Source organism: Schistocerca piceifrons, chromosome 6 (assembly GCF_021461385.2).
Source record: "Schistocerca piceifrons isolate TAMUIC-IGC-003096 chromosome 6, iqSchPice1.1, whole genome shotgun sequence".
In the NCBI taxonomy this organism is placed as follows: domain Eukaryota; kingdom Metazoa; phylum Arthropoda; class Insecta; order Orthoptera; family Acrididae; genus Schistocerca; species Schistocerca piceifrons.
In genome coordinates, this window is record NC_060143.1 from 399,110,225 (window position 1) to 399,118,748 (window position 8,524).

The following is an 8,524-nucleotide window of genomic DNA, read 5'->3' on the forward strand; positions in this document are numbered from 1 at the left end:
GCCAATGATGGTCGTATGCGTGTTTGGCGCCGTGCAGGTGAGCACCACAATCAGGACTGCATACGACCGAGGCACACAGGGCCAACACCCGGCATCATGGCGTGGGGAGCGATCTCCTACACTGGCCGTACACCACTGGTGATCGTCGAGGGGACACTGAATAGTGCACGGTACATCCAAACCGTCATCGAACCCATCGTTCTACCATTCCTAGACCGGCAAGGGAACTTGCTGTTCCAACAGGACAATGCACGTCCGCATGTATCCCGTGCCACCCAACGTGCTCTAGAAGGTGTAAGTCAACTACCCTGGCCAGCAAGATCTCTGGATCTGTCCCCCATTGAGCATGTTTGGGGCTGGATGAAGCGTCGTCTCACGCGGTCTGCACGTCCAGCACGAACGCTGGTCCAGCTGAGGCGCCAGGTGGAAATGGCATGGCAAGCCGTTCCACAGGACTACATCCAGCATCTCTACGATCGTCTCCATGGGAGAATAGCAGCCTGCATTGCTGCGAAAGGTGGATATACACTGTACTAGTGCCGACATTGTGCATGCTCTGTTGCCTGTGTCTATGTGCCTGTAGTTCTGTCAGTGTGATCATGTGATGTATCTGACCCCAGGAATGTGTCAAAAAATTTTCCCCTTCCTGGGACAATGAATTCACGGTGTTCTTATTTCAATTTCCAGGAGTGTAGATTTCAGGGAGACGTTATATCATTGGGAACCGGGGGCAGTAACACATGTACCATGTACAAGGAATTTGTACAAGAATTTTTAAATCAATACTGGTCTACCAGCACACAAAATAGCTTCAGGAGTGAAATTTTTGAAGGAAGGAGTTTCGCTAGTAGTGGTTGTAACAGTTACAAAGCGTTTTTCAACAATATTGGGAAAAGAATCAACACTTAACTGAACCTTTAAGAGAATCAGACCTCATAGAAATAATCATACTTAAATTTCCAGTGTCTGTACAAGAGAAGTTAATCAATGTAAACAAAAGCGATGTTAATAACCTACTGCATGTCCTCGAGCAGTTAGATGCGTTGTCAGGCAACAAGCAAGTGCAGGAAGGCTGGAGAAGGCAGTATCAAATTGAAGTATTGGTATTGATCAAGGCAAGAAACAGGTCTTCTAAGATAAATTCAGAAATTAAGAAGTTTCATGAATTTTATGAAGGCCATATAAAATAATTAGGATACCACACCCCAGTGCTGTGGATGTAGCTGACATAAAAACGGGAGTAAGCAAAGGACTCTACAATATCGTAGACATAAAAAAATACTATGAACAGTAGTAACCCTCAGGGGACAATAGCGTTCTTTGTGTTGCTAGGTAGATGACGACTACCAGGTACCCGAGTTAACTGACAGCATTATTTCATTTTCTTTCGTGCTGTTCGTTCTTCCTCTTCTTTCATTCTGAGCTATATTCTGTCTTCTTTAAATTCTCCTCTATCGACGGCTATGACAATTTTTTACCCGATTTGTGACAACAAACATAATTAGTGACAGCATAGTAACCCAGCAGTATAAACATCTGCATCACACGGGTGAGAAATAGGAATTGACGGAAAATATGTGAACAGTGAGTTTTATAAAACCGAAGTGCAGCATCACAAATACTCAAGCTAGAGAACACAGTATTACGTTGCCTTAAGAAACATCAGTATAAGCTTTTAATGACATTACACCTATCACAAAGTATACAGTGGAACGATTTATTTTTGAATTTTAAGAACTATTAAGTACTACACATCACGCATTATGTTTGAAAAACCTGGAAAAACTAGCAAATAAGTGAAATTTGGGCTCTTATTACAGACCTAAGCTACTAGATGCTGAAGAAGAGGACGACGCTAAACCAGGTAAGTGAACATGACGAAAGAATGAGGTTTGGTGGCAGAAAACGATGTCAGGAGATTATTAGTACAAAAGTTGTATTAAGTTTTGTGGAAATAAATATATTACATTCTGAAGTATGAATTGCCGGCGAAGCAATTTCCGCTGAGACAAGAGAGTATGTATTTATAGGCAAGGGATGGTCCTGCCAAAGAGGTTTATGTTGTGGAGAAATATTATTAGGCGACAGGTAAGTCGGCCAATTGTAAATGAAGAAGTGAGGCGATGAGAATTATTCGGTGACGTGTAAGTCTGCCCATTATTTACGAAGTATGACGAAGTGGATGTACAAGGCGACGTGTGAGTCGGCCCATAATTAACGAGGTATTTATTGGCGAAGTGGTTCCGCCAACTGGTTATGAAGTACGAGACAATAGACGTATTGCTATTGACGTGAGCAAGACACAACACCAGCATGAACATCTCAAGGGACACAGACACAATACAATTACGATTTAAAGATAAGGCCACATTATATAAGATGTGGAGAATAGCTCACTGGTTTATAATAAGAAGAATAAAAACTACAATGCTAGCAATGAGTAGTTCAGACAGCCCCTGCATGAAGTCACATAATACTTACATACGACTTTTGACACAGGAATGATTACAGAAGTGTACACATATGAACACATTAATACAGTTCCACTGGTTGTAGAAATAGTAACAACGCATACACGAGAAGAGAAAGGTATGGTAACTTTTACTGTTGAGTGACGCAACGTTTCTGACAGCCAAAATTTTCATTAAGCGATTTATCCTGAAGAGTTCTTTCAATATCTGTGAATCGCAACTGTGTGCCTGTTAACGATTAAGAAAACTGTTTATGTAATATCTAAAATGATACTGTATTGAAAAATGTAGAAATAACGTATGAGAATGAGTTGGAGGTGCAGTCATATAAGTCTGCATAATGAAACAGTTATACGGCGCTGAGCTGTCTGTCAGAGTTAAATCGTACGGCAACAGCTAGCGTCTTTCTGAATGAGTCATAGCGCTAGTACTGGACGTCACAGGTTGTGAATGGACATCGACCCATCATACGCTGCGGGCAACGTCCTAGCCATATGATAGCAGTCACTGTTTATAAACAGTGGCACTGCATTCAAACAGAACGAAGTTTACTTTTTGGGTCTAGTCATGTACATATTCATTGTATTGTATAATTAAAAGGTTGTTTCAGGGATTAGTTAACTTTTATTAGAAATCTACACTCCTGGAAATTGAAATAAGAACACCGTGAATTCATTGTCCCAGGAAACATTCCTGGGGTCAGATACATCACATGATCACACTGACAGAAACACAGGCACATAGACACAGGCAACAGAGCATGCACAATGTCGGCACTAGTACAGTGTATATCCACCTTTCGCAGCAATGCAGGCTGCTATTCTCCCATGGAGACGATCGTAGAGATGCTGGATGTAGTCCTGTGGAACGGCTTGCCATGCCATTTCCACCTGGCGCCTCAGTTGGACCAGCGTTCGTGCTGGATGTGCAGACCGGAGTGAGACGACGCTTCATCCAGTCCCAAACATGCTCGATGGGGGACAGATCCAGAGATCTTGCTGGCCAGGGTAGTTGACTTACACCTTCTAGAGCACGTTGGGTGGCACGGGATACATGCGGACGTGCATTGTCCTGTTGGAACAGCAAGTTCCCTTGCCGGTCTAGGAATGGTAGAACGATGGGTTCGATGACTGTTTGGATGTACCGTGCACTATTCAGTGTCCCCTCGACGATCACCAGTGGTGTACGGCCAGTGTAGGAGATCGCTCCCCACACCATGATGCCGGGTGTTGGCCCTGTGTGCCTCGGTCGTATGCAGTCCTGATTGTGGCGCTCACCTGCACGGCGCCAAACACGCATACGACCATCATTGGCACCAAGGCAGAAGCGACTCTCATCGCTGAAGACGACACGTCTCCATTCGTCCCTCCATTCACGCCTGTCGCGACACCACTGGAGGCGGGCTGCACGATGTTGGGGCGTGAGCGGAAGACGGCCTAACGGTGTGCGGGACCATAGCCCTGCTTCATGGAGACGGTTGCGAATGGTCCTCGCCGATACCCCAGGAGCAACAGTGTCCCTAATTTGCTGGGAAGTGGCGGTGCGGTCCCCTACGGCACTGCGTAGGATCCTACGGTCTTGGCGTGCATCCGTGCGTCGCTGCGGTCCGGTCCCAGGTCGACGGGCACGTGCTCCTTCCGCCGACCACTGGCGACAACATCGATGTACTGTGGAGACCTCACGCCCCACGTGTTGAGCAATTCGGCGGTACGTCCACCCGACCTCCCGCATGCCCACTATACGCCCTCGCTCAAAGTCCGTCAACTGCACATACGGTTCACGTCCACGCTGTCGCGGCATGCTACCAGTGTTAAAGACTGCGATGGAGCTCCATATGCCACGGCAAACTGGCTGACACTGACGGCGGCGGTGCACAAATGCTGCGCAGCTAGCGCCATTCGACGGCCAACAAAAAATGGCTCTGAGCACTATGGGACTCAACTGCTGAGGTCATTAGTCCCCTAGAACTTAGAACTAGTTAAACCTAACTAACCTAAGGACATCACAAACATCCATGCCCGATGCAGGATTCGAACCTGCGACCGTAGCGGTCTTGCGGTTCCATACTGCAGCGCCTTTAACCGCACGGCCACTTCGGCCGGCGACCGCCAACACCGCGGTTCCTGGTGTGTCCGCTGTGCCGTGCGTGTGATCATTGCTTGTACAGCCCTCTCGCAGTGTCCGGAGCAAGTATGGTGGGTCTGACATACCGGTGTCAATGTGTTCTTTTTTCTATTTCCAGGAGTGTAATATAAGGCATTTTGTATTATTACATGAAATGTACCTGTCCTGTATTCTGTAGTTGGAGAAAGAATGGACAGCCACTTGTCAAACCCAGCACCAGTTGAGATGAACTACGCAATACAAGACCACTTAATGGAAGCCACTGTTGGTGTTGCGAGTCACATGCGTTTGTTCCTGTAATAGTGAAAGTGTACGTAAAAGAGTGATTTTCAGTCATTTATTTTCGAAAGTGCGAATAGCTATTTTGAAAAAGACGGCAATGACCCAAGAAGGTGTCTGTATTTTATTAAAATTTATGTATTGCTGTAATTTATTTTGAGTTTCAATGGACGGCAATGAGCCGATAATAATGTGAACATTTATGAGCTCTTAATGTTTTTTAGATAACTTCATAATCTTTTTGAGTAAATTTAAAAGACAGCTATAAGCTGATTTTTTCTTGTGTTTCAGATAACTATGTGATTTACTTTGAAAATTCGTTTATTTCTCACATTTTTTGTGTAATCACATGATGATATTCTAACTGTAAAATGTTTACTTATTCTTCATATTATTGTGTTAGGAGCTGAAGATGTAACTTTATGTTGACAATGTTTGTGGTGTAGGGTGTTACTGTTTTGGAATTTATGGCAGGCATCACATCATTTCCTTCTTCTCAGATTTTGGAATTTTAATAATGATTTTAGGGCAGATTGGTTAAAGCATACTTCTTGTATACAGGTTGATTTTTTAAAGTACGACAGAGGATAGCTTGGTTCTTGAGAGATTACCTATTGGTTCACAGTTCTATCAAAATTTGGTTCTATTTTTTCATATACTTCCAAAATTGAGTGTTGACTTCGAGAACACCCCAATTTTTGGAAATCTCAGAACGAAGGGGATGTCTAATATTTCTGGCTTTTTCAGCCATCATATTAGGCTCCAGGAAGCTACTCCCAGGGCAGTGGAGATGCAAGAAGCTTAGAGATGACGCAATGTGGGATGAGGTACCGGTGACAGATACTAGATTCATTACCATTCCTGTGAGAAAGACTGCCTGCATGATGCTACTGCTCTGTGATTGGCTGCTGTGTTCGGCGGTTGGGCGCCAACACGTTAAACTTTAGTTGCTATTATTAATTAAACCTGTCATACAAATTACTTCATTTTTTTAAATAAACATCTCTCAACAGCCAGCTATCAATCAGTCATTTGCCCCCCAGAGGGTCGACAACTCTTTTGTGGATACGTGCGTAGCGAGCACGGGACCCCAAGCTAATGTGGCCCTCCTTCCTTTCCGGGCTGCATACCTTCCTTTTCCGCATCTTTCCCTCTCCCCCATCTTCGCCCCTCCTCCCCTCACCTCTGGCTCTTTCCTTCCCTTTCTCCCCCTCTGGGAGTATGGTTTGTGCCTACGTCCAGAGACGGACGCTCGTAAATGTACCGCATTCTTCGCCTTCTCTGCTTGTCTGTCTTCATCCTTCCTTTGTCCTTCTCTTTTCCTTACCTCTTCTCTTTACCCTTTTCTCTGCTGCGGCGTTTGAGATCTCTCCTCTTTCCTTTTTCTTTCTTTGTTTTTCCCTTTCTCTTTCTTCCTCCCTGTGCGTGTCTGAAGGCCGACCCACGCATTTTTGTGCGTAGCCGGTGACGGGGTAACGCGTAATTCCCCGCCCCGGGTAGACAGGTAGGACACGTATGTACCCCCTGGTAACGGCCAGGCCCAGGGACGGGTGATTACCCGAGCTGATACCTTCCGAAAGTGCCGATTGGTACCACCATCCGCCTGTCGGGAGGTGTGACCTGAGGTGTGAACAATCACCTATGGCGGGAGTGCCCTCAGAGAGGGCCCCCACAAGGGAGGAGCGCGCCATCGGAGACGCCGGTAATCATGGGGGATTCTTCCGCAATGGTTTCCTCACCTTCCACTATGTCTGCTCACAAGTGTAAATTCACTGAGTCTCAGCCACAGACAGTTCTTCCATCGTTGCCACAGTTCCTTGTTGTTTCTCAGTCTGACGAAGCTCACGACTTCTCCATGGTCAACCCTTTCATTATTCAGAAAGATGTCGACGCAACTGCAGGTCCTGTAAAGTCTTGTTCCAGATTACGGAATGGCACCTTGTTGTTAGAAACAGTCAGTGCCCTCCAGGCACAAAAATTGCTGCGTACTTCACTGCTCCACACCTTTCCTGTCCGGGTTGAAGCGCACCGCACTGCAAATTCCTTGTGTGGAGTCGTTTATACACGCTCCCTCGATGGATTGTCTGACGAAGAAATTCAGCACTACCTGTCTGACCAGGGCGTAACGGCTGTTCATAGAGTTATGAAAAGGGTTGACACAAACATCATTCCAACCCGCACTGTTGACAAAGTTCAACTCCCGTCGAAAATCAAAGCAGGCTATGAGATAATTTCCGTTCGCCCTTACGTCCCAAACCCTACGCGTTGCTATCAGTGTCAGCGGTTCAATCACACCAGCCAGTCCTGTTCCAATCCGGCCAAATGTGTTAAGTGTGGCAAGAATGACTATGAGTGTGCTTGTCCACCACCATCCTCTCGTTGCATCAACTGTATGGGTGACCACGCTGCTTCCTCTCGAGATTGTCCCGTTTTTAAGGACGAAAAGCTCATCCAGGAAATCAGAGTGAAGGAAAAGGTGTTGACCTTTGCTGCTCGAAAATTATTCGCCAGTCGACAGCCCACCTTGCCTCAGACAGGAAATTACAGCACTGTCCTTGCTTCTCCTCGGCCAACAAAGGAGGCGGCCACGCAGACTTGCAACCTCACCTTTAGTACCACGGTCGTCAGATCGGCCAGTGCAAAGATCGCCCGTTCAACCTCACCCCTTTCGCCTGCCCACTCTATGGGTTCTGCTAAATCTCGAGCCCAAAAGTCAGACACCAAGACTTCGAAAAAAGAGCATACTTGTGAAGATTTTTTATGTACCCCAACTTCACAACCATCGGTTCCTCCTCCTTCTAAACATCGTATTTCCAAGAAGGCTACAAAGAAACCCAGTTCATCTCCTTCTCCGCCAAGGCGTGTCCCATCTACAGCACCACCTGGCGGAAATCGCCTTCGGTCGTCTTCTGTGTCGCCGAGGCGCACTGCTGGCGGCCGATCAACCGGCCGATCGCTGGTGGCAGGGGCTGCTCCTGAACAACCTTCGGCTGAATGCCATTCCATGCTGTCGGTCGCAAGCTCTGAGCAGTCGTTGAGTTGACAGCAACCTTGGTCACATTCCTCCATTTTCTGTTCACCCTATGTCCATTATCCACTGGAATATCCGCGGCATTCGCGCCAATCGCGATGAATTGTCGATCCTCTTATGATCCTACTCGCCGGTCATCTTCTGTCTTCAGGAAACAAAGCTGCGTCCCCATGACCGCTTTGTTCTCCCTCATTTTCAGTCTGTCCGATATGAACTCCCCTCTGTTGAAGGCACTCCAGCCCATGGAGGACTCATGACTCTTCTCCATGATACTCTCCATTATCACCCAATCCACTTAAACACTTCCTTCCAAGCTGTCGCCGTCCGTCTTTCCCTTTCTGGATACACGTTCTCTCTTTGTACTGTATACATTCCATCTTCCACACCAATGGCACGAACTGATCTCCTTCATCTTCTTGGTCAGCTTCCACCCCCCTATTTGCTGGTTGGGGACTTCAGTGCCCACCACCTGCTTTGGGGATCTCCACATCCTTGTCCACGTGGCTCACTATTGCTAGACGTCTTCCACCAAGCGGATCTAGTTTGCCTCAACACTGGGGTCCCTACATTTTTGTCTGCCTCCACGACAAATTTATCTCATTTGGACCTAGCGGTCGGT